General features: G+C 41.8%; 1 protein-coding gene across 5 annotated transcripts in view; it reads right to left on the bottom strand.

Annotated features, from left to right (window-relative positions):
* Positions 1-13,852, bottom strand: part of ZNF827 (zinc finger protein 827) — a 173,354-nt gene that overhangs the window by 59,995 nt on the left and 99,507 nt on the right. The gene's annotated exons all lie outside the window — the stretch shown is intronic.

Here is a 13,852-nt window from a genome sequence, read left to right as displayed (position 1 = left end):
ATGCCCCTAAAGTAAACTGTAAATAAGTATTGTGATCACATGTGAGAATACCGGAGGATCCAGCAGAATCCATCTGGGAGAACATACAGCCCTATTTATTTACAACGGAGAAAAGTTAATGGAGGGAATCGGGTACAGAGGTGGCGGAAGGTTCCTAGGGCCCAGTAAGGCAGCAGAGGTAGAAAGAGCAGGAGGCCACCAACACCCTGAGGCTGGAGGGACAAAAGGCAGAAGTAAGTGGAGCCCAGGGGCTGGGGCCCTCCGGTGGGAGCTGGGGCCCCGGAGGAGATACAGCTGCTGCAGGAGACAGAGAGGAAGAGGGAGAAACACCCCAGCTCTTCCTTAAGCCCCACCCCCATCTCCCACCAGGGCCTATGATTGGCCGAACCTTCCCGGAAGCCAGAGAAACACAGCCTGCAGGGGTCAGGCCCCCTGCAGAACCACAGATGAGGGGAAGGAACGCAGAAGCGCAGATGAGGGGAAAGAATGGATCCTAGGGCACACGAGCCTAGGACTCCCATGGCAGGTGTTGCTTTTCTAAACATACCACAAGACTATGGTTACTATTATCAAATATTAAAAAGGAAATAGATAAAAATGGAACACATACGTTTTGAAAAAGTAAAGCACACATTAATAAACAATACAGTTTTACAGGACTGTTAGGCTAGATTTAACGCAACTTTGTATGGCATGCTTTTTAGTTTTATCTTAAACATGAAACAATTTAAATAGGCTTGAAAAGTGAACCGACTGTAGGCTAGTAGGTGATGGGGAGTGGGGAGACGTGATTTTATGCCAAGCACCTCATAACTTGCAACTGATACAGAATATTTGAAATGGTAAGGCCATACAGCACGGTGGCTAAGAGCATATGCTGGAGGGTAGGCAGTTCTGGGTTCAAATTCCAGCTCCCCCACTTATGGCTGTGTGGCCTCGCACATATTATTTAACTTCTCTGAGCCTTCCTTTCCTGTTTATAAAATGGGATGACAACAGCATCCACACCTCACAGAGGAACTATGAGGACTGAATAAGAGTGTCTACGGAATATGCTTTTCGTAGTGCCTGGCAAAGAGTAAGTGCTCAATAAATGTGAGCTATTTTATTTGTGTCTCTGTCTAGCCCAAAGGGGAGCATAAGTTAATCAACTTTTCCTCACAAATTGACAAGTGTAAGAGTTCCTTGTATAAAATGAATGAAAAAAAGGGTGCTCTGGGGCCCGCCCCGTGGCTTAGCGGTTAAGTGCGCATGCTCCACTACTGGTGGCCCGGGTTCGGATCCCAGGCCCCCACCAACACACCGCTTCTCCAGCCATGCTGAGGCCGCGTCCCACATACGGCAACTAGAAGGATGTGCAACTATGACATACAACTATCTACTGGGGCTTTGGGGAAAAAAAAGGAGGAGGATTGGCCATAGATGTTAGCTCAGAGCCGGTCTTCCTCAGCAAAAAGAGGAGGATTAGCACGGATGTTAGCTCAGGGCTGATCTTCCTCACAAAAAAAAAAAAAAAAGGTGCTCTGATTTTGAAGGGTCGGTTGACAGCTGGGGTGATTCAGTTAATTTCCAGCTCTTCCATAAAGAAAACTGTTTAGAATCAAAGAACTTTTTATAAGGAAGTAGAGACCTTGGTCAAACCCAGAGAGTAAGATTTCTCAGTTCCCATCTCATTAACTCTGAAGCTTCTGTACAAGGTGACAGTGACATCCTTGTGCCTGAGTGGACAGTTCACATGGGAAACACCACGGGTTGGCCCTTGGGCACAGGGTAAAGGTCAGGCAATGGGCCTGTGTGTTATCTGACTCTAGAAATTCCCTTGAAATCTGAGAGTTTGGGGGAGTCCATGGAATTGTTTGGTCTGAAATGTGGAGACTTCCCTTTGCGGACACCAAGAGTCCCAAGAAGGCCCCCCTAGAGGGTTTCCAGAAATATCACCCTTCCGGCCACAGAGAAACATGTGCACTGCCGCCATTCCCTCAGTTTTACAATAACCATTTAGTGAGTGCCCATAATGTGCCAGGCACTGGGAACATAATGGTTGGCAAAACTGGCTATGGTTGCCAATCTCAGGGAGCACAAAGACCTGTGTGGGTATGTGAAAGGGACTAACGCTGTGGAAAAGAGGGTGTGGCGTTACAGTGGGGTCTCACCTGGTCAAGAAGGGCTTTTCTGCAGAAGCCACAGCTGAGCTAAGTCCTGAATGGTGAGTGGGGTGGTCAGGGTTGCAAGGGGCTGGGAAAGGTGTCTGCTGCACAGTGAGAGAACACAGCTCATCTGTGGAGATGGTGGAGGCCCATTGTAGAGGGAGATGAGGCTGGAGCGGTGGGTGGGCACACCGCTCCCAGGAATCATGGTTTTATCCTAACAGCAGTGGGAAGCCCTGCAGTGTTTTAAGTAAGAGGGGGATGGAATGAGATTTCAGTTTCAGGAAGCTTGGCCTGGGGGGCTTGCAGAAGACAAGGCAGGTGGCCAGAGCAGCAGTCCATATGGGACATTGTGAGGTTGGTGGTCAAGGTCTCAAACCAGCAGTGACACATGCAGATCGAAAAATAGTTCAAAAATAGGGCAGGTAAAGATCACAGGTACATTTAAAACTAACCCTAAGGTTTCTAGGTGAAGCAGGCAGAGGCTGCCATGCTACATGCTGGAAAGAGCCTTATAGGTTTGCTAAGAAGTGGAAATGGGCTAGCTCTGCATCGTCACATGCTCTCTTCAGCAGCACAGATTTCCACTGATGTGAGGAGCGAAGCCCTATTATCACCGGGCCGCTCAGAAGAAATTGAGTTGAAAGGGAGACAATCACTGAGGGAAACAACATTCCAAATAATTTTCTACCCTGAATGCCGGCTTTATCCTGAATAGAAAAGAAAAGATTTCCTTTGAGGGAGCTGGGAATCAGAAGGGAGTAACATTGCATACTAAAAACGCACATGAGGACCAGCAATGTTATGGGGTAAAGACTCAATGGAGAAACCTTCACAAGTCAAGGCAGCTCAAACCTGGTATAAGGTCTTACCCATAAAGAGAAGATATTAGGTTAACAGAGCATCAGTCTCAGGCCAAACACGCTGATGCCATGCTCCGCATTTGTATCCACTCATGCAGGGAAGTGGGGAGTGATGCACTCTAGCAGAGTTTGGAATCACAAGGATCTGAGTCTGAATTCCGTATTTGCCACTTAACAGTTAAGTAAGCTTTGTCAGGTCAACAACCTCTCTAGCCTCAGTTTCATCATTGTAAAAGAGGTTTAAAAATACCATCTTTATGGGGTGCTGCAAGGATTAAATAAGATACTTCATGTTAAATTTTAGTATATGGTACCTGCTCAATAAAAAAGAGCAACTAACATATATTGCTTACTAAGTATCTGACACCGTTCTAAAGTGCTTTGTGTGTATTAGCTTCACTTAATCCTCACAGGGACCCTATGGAGTGGCTACCATTATTATTATTATCCATATTTTACAGATGAAGAGATTCAGGCACAGAGAAGTTAAGTAATTGTCCCTCCTCATGAGCTGAGCCAGGATTTGAATCCAGGGAGGCCGGCATCACAGTCTACACTCTTACTGGTTAAGTTACACTGCCTTTCATGTGGTCTCTTAACATCTAGGCAACTCACGGACAATACGGAACCACAGATCCTTCTCAGAACGGACAGAGCAAAAGGAAGAGATGGAAGGAGGGTTGAAGGGCAGGTGGGAGCTGCATCCCATCTTTTGGGATGCAGGATCCTAGGTAGCTGAAGGAAGACTTTTTCAATTGAGAAATAGAGCAAGTGATTTCAGTCTTTACTTCTCCCTAGAAGTTAAGATATGTCCCAATTTTCTAACACTTCTGCAACCCAGGGGCCTAGTCAATTTGCAAGCCTAAACATTCCCCACTGCCTGTAGCCACTGCCTCTGAGGGCAAGCTCATCTCCGTTACTAAGCCTAAATGAAGAGGGAAGGGTAAGGAGCTCATTAGGTGTTCGTGAACCTCCACTTCAGCACAGATGTGAAGCTCATGGGAGCACTATGCTACACAGACATCCGTATATTAATCTTCCAGCCACCTGGATTGGTGTCCATCTTTGAGGAAGAGAAGAAGGAGGGAAAACCAAACTTAGAGCACGTCCTATATAGTATGTGCTTGCTTAATGAGATTAGACCTCTAATAACGTTGGTCATCTTTAACTCTTGGTCATCTTTAACTCTCTGCCCGTGTTCTGAGAACAGAAGACATTGCACTTGCAACTTAGCTCCAAGCAACGTCCAGAATGTTGAGATATTTCTTAAGCTCCTTTTCTCCTGTGCCTGACAGTGTTTGTAAAGTGCGGAAGCCCATCCGATCCAGTGATGCCCAGCTTTGCAGTGGACAAAGCTGGCACCTCAATCATGCTGCAGTGACTGCTGGTGCGGAGAGAGGGTGGCAGAGAGGGAAGTCCCAGGAGGTGCCCGACACAAGATGAACCAGGCTGCATCTGCCCAGGGAGGAAAACAATAAATGAAATGCAGACTTTACGTTGTACTCGACTCTGAGGCACGTTTGTACCGTCCTTCAACCGGTAACTTAGATGGTTATGAATTCTTCCAGAAGAGGAGCCAGTTTGAGAATGTTGCATGGCTCTCGCTTCCTGACTCTCCAGCTGCCTGAACTTTAGTCATTTTACTATGAAAAAGCCCCTCCAACAGAAAGTGAACTAAGGAAGTGGGAAAAGGCAAAAATTGTCAAAAAATGACTTATTTCTGATGACTATTTTTGTTAAAAAGTTGGTAGAGGAGGAGGTTGAAACTAACAGCTAATGAGGGAGGGGATGGTCACTGATTCTCATTTAACAAAATCATCATCGACCACCCCTTATTCCCTTTGGGCCTGGACAAAGACAGGCTACTTGGAAGACTTAGCTAATTCGTATAAATATTCAGAAGAAGCATCTGGAAACTGTTGGTGTAGACTTGGAACTGCTCAGCTCCCCCATTACTTTTTCTGCCTTTTGTTACTTAGAAAACACAAAACTTTATCTATTCAAGTTTCTTTTCCAGTTAAAAATGAAATGGACATTGACTGTGTATTTTTCTTTTTGTCTTGTAGAAAATCTAAGGGTTAAAATGTGAAGGGGCGCTGTTGTCACTGTGGACAATTCCAGGCATCAGATGGCATGGGCTGTAGGGTCAACAGCAAGAAGCTGTAAAAAGAAAAGATTTACAATAAATAATAAAACAGTCCATAAAAGATTATGGCTCTAAATAGTGATACATTTGCTAAGTGCCGATTGTAGTACAAATATTTCCACCTTTAACATCTGAGTGCCAACAGGGAGCTCTGCTTCACACAGAACAGAAAGCCTATCTACTTAAAATCCACCCCTTCCCATATGCCACCACTGAAACCAAACGTTACGAGAATTCTCATTTTATGGCAATAGCGAAACAAAACAAAAAGAAAAAGGAAAAGAAGGTGGACACAGTATGTAAGAAAAAAACTTTATGTTTAGTAACGACACAATAATTTTAAAGGAGCAACAGAGAATAATTTTTTTTTCCTTCTAAAAGGTAATAATCATAACTCTTAGGACCGAATTTGGAGATGGCAAATAGAAAAGAAAGATTAAACAAGGGAAAAAAAAGACTTTGCTCTGTAATGAGTTTTTACTCAGACCCCATAAGGATCTATGTATTTCAGGATGGAATGAAATTCTATTAAATGTAAGAGTTTCAGGTAAATCATCCTGAAGTGATATTCTGACTTCACTTCACACATAGACAATTTTTTCTTTAATGAATAAAAAAAACTTGGTGTATTTCCAAGTAAAAGTACTTGATTATCTATTCAGCTATGTGTCATACAACATAACAGGGCTTCCAGATTTTTTCCAAGACCTGGGTAAAATATGTCCAAAAGGATATGGGTTAATTTTTGTTTTGTTTTAAGGAAATTTTAAGAATAAATGATCTGACTTAGATATTTCTCAGAAGCTATTTATTTTGAAAGAAGAGCCAGAAGCCCCATTCTGGGGTGGAAAAGTTCTGTGGGAGCCAAGCTTTTCTCTCTAGACGCTCACTACCTGCTCCCCAGCAGATCCCAGCCCCTGGGCCACCCCAGGGGCCCCAGACGGCTGTCTATTCCTCCCGTTAACAGGGCCTGCCCCAATATCTACTTAGCCCCAGCCACTAATTCATATCACTGAAAAACTAATTTTCTGTATTGATGTATCATGTTATTTCTTAAGAACTGAAATTCCATATATTTATCTAAAACCACTGTACTGATATTTTTAAAACTCTGACCTCTGAATCACTTAGACCTTGAGACATATTCCAGGAGTGACACACTGCATTAGCATTTTGAAGTGAACAGGAAGCACCAGTTGAGAAATCAATCTTCCATGCCTCCAAAAGCCTCAAGAAGAGACAGGCGATAGACTAAATTATTCCAAGAATAAATCTTACTCTAGCTCAAAGACTTTCTGACCATGTGGAATAGGAATGTGACAGATAGAAACGGATACAGGTAACTTCTATATGGAATCTCCATGTATATATAATGAAATTAAAGGAAACGAGAACAAACCGGAAATGTTTTCTTTGAACAAAACCTAGACCTTGCTAACAATAACTGAGTACAGTCGTTGCCAGAGGGTTTGTTTTTTTTAAACTTTTCAAACATATCAAATAAGAAAGATGGAATTAATCAAAGATAAGGAATAGGGGAAATATTTGGATTAGTTATAACTATCTTCTCAACATTTCCTCGAGTCTTTTAAGGTCAGAAGAAACTTTCTGAGAAGCTGGAATAGCTTGCATGAAAATATGCTCACAACTCAACAACAAAAACACTGCCACACTTTATTTTTAGATATTCCATTTTTAAAAAGATCAAATAACATAATTTCATTTTCAACTTAATTTTCATGATTAATGCAATTTTCCTTGTTTTTAGGTAGTGTTTTTTATTCTCAAATATTACTGTCTTTGGTTAATTTATTTGCTAATAATTTATAACAGATGCTTAATATTTATTTTTTATATATTTCAATATCTATATGTTTTGTAATATATTTATAAATGATTGTATTTGAAATATATTAAATGCTTAGTTCCAAAGATTTTTGTAAAAGAATTTTGAGCACTTTTCAAAACGCTGGTAAAGTCATTTTGCTCTGGTATAGCAATCGCTATATGTCACTTTGGATGGTATGTGGTCATCCTAACTTCCAGCTTGGGCCCTCAATTTCATTTTGGATGAGAGATTGTGTAGCTGCTGCTTCTGAAATGGGCCCAGACATTAACATTTTAGGTATAAAAGTCAGTGCCAGTTTCCCTATGAATATTCTTGCAGTCAGTTAAAAGGGTAATCTATAATGAAAGAAAACACGGTTTTAATGGTGCTCATGAACACCGTCCTCCCCTTTTCAACATCACAGAAACAAGGACCCCCTATTCTTGAGTGATTTTATTTATTTACCTATTTTAATAAAAGAACCCTAGGGGCAGGTCAGGGGACGTGGGGGTGGAGAAGATGGGCAAGACTAAAAATGATTGCAAGTCTCTGACCTGAAGACAACTCTGACCATCCGAACAGCAAGTTCCCTATTCAAGCTTAAAAGAGACACAACAGAGAAGACCTTCCATGACCCCAGTGGGCTGGGCCTGGAAGCCCGGTCATCGATCATGTTGGGCGCACACATTTTCAAAGAAAAAAAGACTGCAGTGAATAAAACTTGAAATAATCGCTATACATTGGCAAGCTTCAGCTGGGGCATTTATTTACAAAATGAGGCTGGCACTGCAGATTTAGTGCGTTTCTAAATGCGGCTTGTGGGCAGAGGGAGAACCAAGGTCACTCCATCATTCTACTACCCATATAGGCATCAGATTTTCTTCTTTAATTTTTGAAAGTGACAAGAAAGCTAAGAAGTGTTTCCTTCTCGTCCTCGTCCATTGATATGGCCATGCACTTGGCTGGTGCTGATGAGACAGAACCTTCTGGGCAATTAAAAACCAATCGCACGTGTTGCTAACTTTGTAAGGTGTGCAATGGTATTATGGAAAATATCCTTATTTTTTAGAGAGATATATCACAGAATCTGGAAGTGAATGTTATGATGTCTGGCATGTGATTTAAAATATAGGGAAAAAAAGGATTGGTGAAGTAAGCGTGGCAAATGTTTGTTCAATATGGGTGACGGGGATATGGTAGTTTATTACATTATTCCTTCTACTTTGTTTTGAAATGTTTTATAATCAAAAAAATCAACAGCAACAATCAAACAAAAAGTCCAACCCAGACGAACCACTACACAGAATAATAAATGACAGTGAAAGAAAATACGCACAAGAACAGATACAAATTCCTCCCCACGAACAAAATGCTTGATATCACTAGGAATCAACAAATGAAAGGTTTTAACTATAAGATATAATTTTTGACCTCCCAATTGGTTAAAATTTTTTTTTAATGATAAAGTACAAAGACTTTTGAAATATTCTCTCTCTCTCTCATTAGCTTCTCATAGAATTGTAGATTTAACCTTTTTGAAGGTCAATTAGACAATTCACGGCCAAAGCCTGAAAACTGTGAATGCTTTTTTGAGTCAATTTATCCCAGCATCGTTTACATTAGCAACAACTTGGGAAAACAAAACCCTTGATATCCAATAAGAGGAGACTGATTAAATAAATTATGACACGTGCAAACATTGAATATTATGCAAATATTAGAATAATAATATTGAGTTATGTTTATTGATATGGAAAGAAGTTCTCAATACGTTGCTAGGTGAAAAGAGAAGATAAAGTTACAAAACTGCATAGATGGTAGGACCCAATTTTTATAGGAAAGTATACGGATTAAAAAGAAAAAAATTCAGCCAGGGTACACACCACCAACTTAGCAGTGGCTGTCTCTGGGTAGCAGGATGGATTATAAATGATTATTTTTCTTCGTTGTGTTCTCCTATATTCCTGGCAATACGTTATTTTTAAAACTTAAAAAAAGGATTAAGTTTCATAGTTTAGGATCCTGTATTTTTAAAGAGACTCAGTCTTTTAAAGAGCAAGCTGAGGGGGGGTGAACTCAAGATGGCAGTGTAGGCAGACTCTGAACTCACCTCCTCCCGCGGACACAGCCAATTTACAACTACTCGTGGAAAAATTACCCGAGACAGAACTGAAAACTGGATAAGAGGAACTCCTGCAACAACAGACAATCCTAACTGAGGTGGAAGAGGCAGAGACTCCCTTCTGGAGAGGAAAAATGCCACCTTCACGAGCCGCAGCCTCACGGCCGCCGGGAGCAGCTCACAGGTACGCAGCCTCCCTGGAGGCGCGGGGCCCTGAGCCGGGGAGCGCCCCCGCTGTGGGCATTTTGTGGACCCAGCACAATCGAGACCAGCGGCATAATATCTGACTTTGCCTGCTACTAAAACATTGGGGAGTACCCCAAGAAAAGCTGGTTCACAAAGAAACTAAAACCGGCTCTTAAAGGGCCCGCGCGCAAACTCACCCGTTTCAGAAAGCATCCTAAAATCACCAGAAAGAAAGGTGCACAGTGCTGTGGTGAAAAGAGACTCACCTAAAAGGCCCTGAGTGCATCTCGGTGAGGGGTGAGACCTCTTCAGGGACTGGGACATTGGCGGCAGCCATTGTCGTGGCCTGGTGTAGGCGTGCTGACACAGACGCCATTGGAGTTCTCCCTGAGGCCTGCTAGCCCAGGTCTGCCCCACCCGCTAGAGCACCCATTTAATCCAGCTCAGCCAGGGCAGGCAGCCCACCCTAGAGACTGGCCCCACCCAACAACAAGCCCTCAGGCAACTTGTGGGCCTGCATAGATTGGTGACTGGATTCTCTGCAGCCTGGCAACTGAGCCGACTTGAGCAGGGCAGGGTGTGCACAAGGAGCAGGTGGAGAGTGTGGGGCGGTGGTGGAGTGTGTGGGGTTCCTGCCATGGAGAGACTGGGTCCGCTTTGGGAGGTCGGGGCGTGCACACGGGGCAGGACTGTGTTGACTGTGTGTGTGGACCTGTGGGCGGCAGGGCTTGTCAGCTGCAGAAGACTTGTACTTCTCAAAGAGCCACATAGGAGGTTTGCCCCACCTTCCAAAGCCTGAAACAATTGGGTGCTCCTGTGCCTGAGGCCAGCCCCACCCAGCTGCAATCCTCAGAGAGCTGACAAGAGACCTAATAGGCTAGAGGCTTACAGCAATTGTAAGGCCCTGAGCCTAACAACCTGCCACGCTGGGGGCCTACTCACTCAAAAGAAATACTGCAACACAAATGTGGTATTAGAACTTGCAGCCAACTGTGCTGGGGCTCCCCACACCTGATAAAGAGACTGAAGGGCCCACAACAACTACAAGCAGCTGAGCATTACAACAGCTGGCCAGCAGCATAACTGGGCCTCCCTGGGCGCCTACAGGGAGAGCAAACAGGCCACAACAGAAGGACACACGTAGCCCGCATAGGGGTCACCCCTGGAACATTGAGAACTGAGGGAAGCACACTGGAAGCCTCCTAAGGCATCACTTACATAAGGTCACCTATCCAAGAGCAGGAGACGTAGCTGACCTACCTAATACGTAGACACAAGCACAGGGAAAGAGGCAAAATGAGGAGGCAAAGGAATACATTCCAAGTAAGGGAACAGGACAAAACCCGAGAAAAGGAACTAAGTGAAACAGAAATGAGCAACCTACCCGACAGAGAGTTCAAACTAAGAGTGTTAAGGATGCTCACTGATCTGGAGAGAAGAACAGATGAACTCAGTGAGCATGTCAACAAAGAAATGGAAGATATAAAAAAGAACCAATCAGAAATGAAGAATACAATACTAGAAATGAAAAATTCATCAGAGGGACTCAAAAGCAGAGTAGAGGATACAGAAGAATGGATCTGTGAGCTGGACGAAAGACTAGAAGAAATTACCCAAGGTGAACAGGTAAAAGAGAAAAGAATTAAAAAGAGTGAGGACAGTCTAAGGGACCTCTGGGACAACATCAAGTGCACTAACATCCGTGTTATAGGTGTCCCGGAAGGAGTAGAACGAGACAAGGGAGCAGAGAATCTATTTCAAGAAATAATAGATGAAAACTTCCCTAACCTAAGGAAGGAAACAGACATCCAGGTACAGGAAGCACAGAGAGCCCCAAACAAGATAAACCCGAAGAGGCCCACACCAAGACACAGCATAATCAAAATGTCCAGAATTAAAGATAAAGAGAGAATCCTAAAAGCCGCAAGAGAATGTCAAGTTACAAACAAAGGAAACCCCATAAGGCTATCAGCTGACTTCTCAGCAGAAACCTTACAGGCTAGAAGAGAATGGCACGATATATTTAAAGTGCTAAAAGGAAAAAACTTACAGCCAAGAATACTCTACCCAGCAAGGTTATCATTCAAAATGGAAGGAGAGATCAAAAATTTCCCAGACAAGCAAAAATTAAAGGAGTTTGTCACTAAGAAACCAGTGCTACAAGAAATGTTAAAGGGACTGATTTAAGGGGAAAAGAGAAGACCACAAATAGGAAAAATTATCTATTTCCATGATAAGAACGTAATGGATACAAATGCACAAAAAAGAGGTTAGATATGATATCAAAAACATGAGGGAGGAGGGGAGTTAAAGAGTACAGCTTTCAGACAGAGGTCAAACTAAAGTGACCATCAATTCTGTATAGAAGAAGAAAGGAACAGAGAAGGACTACTAAAACACTGAGAAAAACAAAAGTTAAAAAATGGCAGTAAGTACATACTTATCAATAGCTACTTTAAATGTCAATGGACTAAATGCTCCAATTAAAAGGCACAGGGTGGCTGATTGGATAAAAAAACAAGACCCATATATATGCTGCATACAAGAGACACACTTCAGACCTAAAGACACTCACAAACTGAAAGTGAAGGGATGGAAAAAGATACTCCATGCAAATGGCAATGAAAAGAAAGCTGGGGTTACAGTACTCATATCAGACAAAATAGACTTTAAAACAAAAACTGTAAAAAGAGACAAAAAAGGGCATTACACAATGATCAAAGGAACAATCCAACAAGAGGATATAACACTTGTAAATATCTACACACCCAATGTAGGTGCACCTAAATATATAAAGCAATTATTAACACATAAAAACAGAAATAGACAGTAACACAATAATAGTAGGGGACTTTAACACTCCACTTACACCAACGGATAGATCATCCAAACAGAAGATCAATAAGGAAACATTGGCCTTAAACGACACACTAGAACAGATGGACCTAGTAGATATATGCAGAGCATTCCATCCAAAAACCGAAGAATACACGTTCTTTTCAAATGCACATGGAACATTCTCCAGGATTGATCACATATTAGGCCACAAAACAAGTCTCCATAAATTTAAGAAGATTGAAATAATACCAAGCATCTTTTCTGACTACAATGGTATGAAACTAGAAATCAACTATAGGAAGAAAATCAGAAAAGCCACAAATACGTGGAGATTAAACAAAATGCTACTGAACAACGACTGGGTTAATGAAGAAATCAAAGAAGAAATCAAAAAATACCTGGAGACAAATGAAAATGAAAATACGACATGCCAGAACTTATGGGATACGGCAAAAGCGGTTCTAAGAGGGAAGTTTATAGCAATACAGGCCTATCTCAACAAACAAGAAAAATCTCAAACAATCTAACAATGCACCTAAAGGAACTGGAAAAAGAAGAACAAACCAAGCCCAAAATCAGTAGAAGAAGGGAAATAATAAAAATCAGAGCAGAAATAAATGAAATAGAGACCAAAAAAACAATAGAAAAAATTAATAAAACCAAGAGCTGGTTTTTTGAAAAGATCAACAAAATTGACAAACCTTTAGCTAGACTCACCAAGAAAAAAAGAGAGAAGGCACAAATAAGTAAAATCAGAAATGAAAGAGGAGAGGTTACAACAGACACCTCAGAAATACAAAAGATTGTAAGAGAATACTATGAAAAGCTATATGCCAACCAATTCGACAATCTGCAAGAAATGGATAAATTCTTAGAATCATACAACCTTCCAAAACTGGATCAAGAAGAAGTAGAGAATTTGAATAGACCAATCACCAGTAAGGAGATCGAAACAGTAATCACAAACCTCCCCAAAAATAAAAGTCCAGGACCAGACGGCTTCCCTTGGGAATTCTACCAAACATTCAAAGAAGACTTAATACCTATCCTTCTCAAACTCTTCCAAAAAATTGAAGAGGGGGGGAAAGCTCCCTAACTCATTCTATGAAGCTGACACTACCCTGATACCAAAACCAGAGAAGGACAACACAAAAAAAGAAAATTACAGGCCAATATCACTGATGAACATCGATGCAAAAATCCTCAACAAAATACTAGCAAATCGCATACAACAATACGTTAAAAAGATTATACACCATGATCAAGTGGGATTTATTCCAGGTATGCAGGGATGGTTTAACATTCGCAAATCAATCAACGTAATACACCACATTAATAAAATGAAGAATAAAAATCATATGGTCATCTCAATAGATGCAGAGAAAGCATTTGACAAGATACAGCATCCATTTATGATAAAAACTCTGAATAAAATGGGTATAGAAGGAAAGTACCTCAACATAATAAAGACCGTATATGACAAACCCACAGCTTATATTATCCTCAATGGTGAAAAACTGAAAGCTATCCCTCTAAGAACAGGAACCAGACAAGGATGCCCACTCTCACCACTCCTATTTAACATAGTACTGGAAGTCCTAGCCAGAGCAATCAGGCAAGAAAAAGAAATCAAAGGGATCCAAAATGGAAAGGAAGGAGTGAAACTCGCACTATTTGCAGATGACATGATTTTATATATAGAAAACCCTAAAGAATCCACCA

Source organism: Ceratotherium simum, chromosome 12, assembly GCF_057802395.1.
Source record: "Ceratotherium simum simum isolate JZ-2026a chromosome 12, ASM5780239v1, whole genome shotgun sequence".
Taxonomy (NCBI): domain Eukaryota; kingdom Metazoa; phylum Chordata; class Mammalia; order Perissodactyla; family Rhinocerotidae; genus Ceratotherium; species Ceratotherium simum.
The sequence above is the reverse complement of the archived record's forward strand: the minus strand, read 5'-3'. Positions and strand labels throughout refer to the sequence as shown.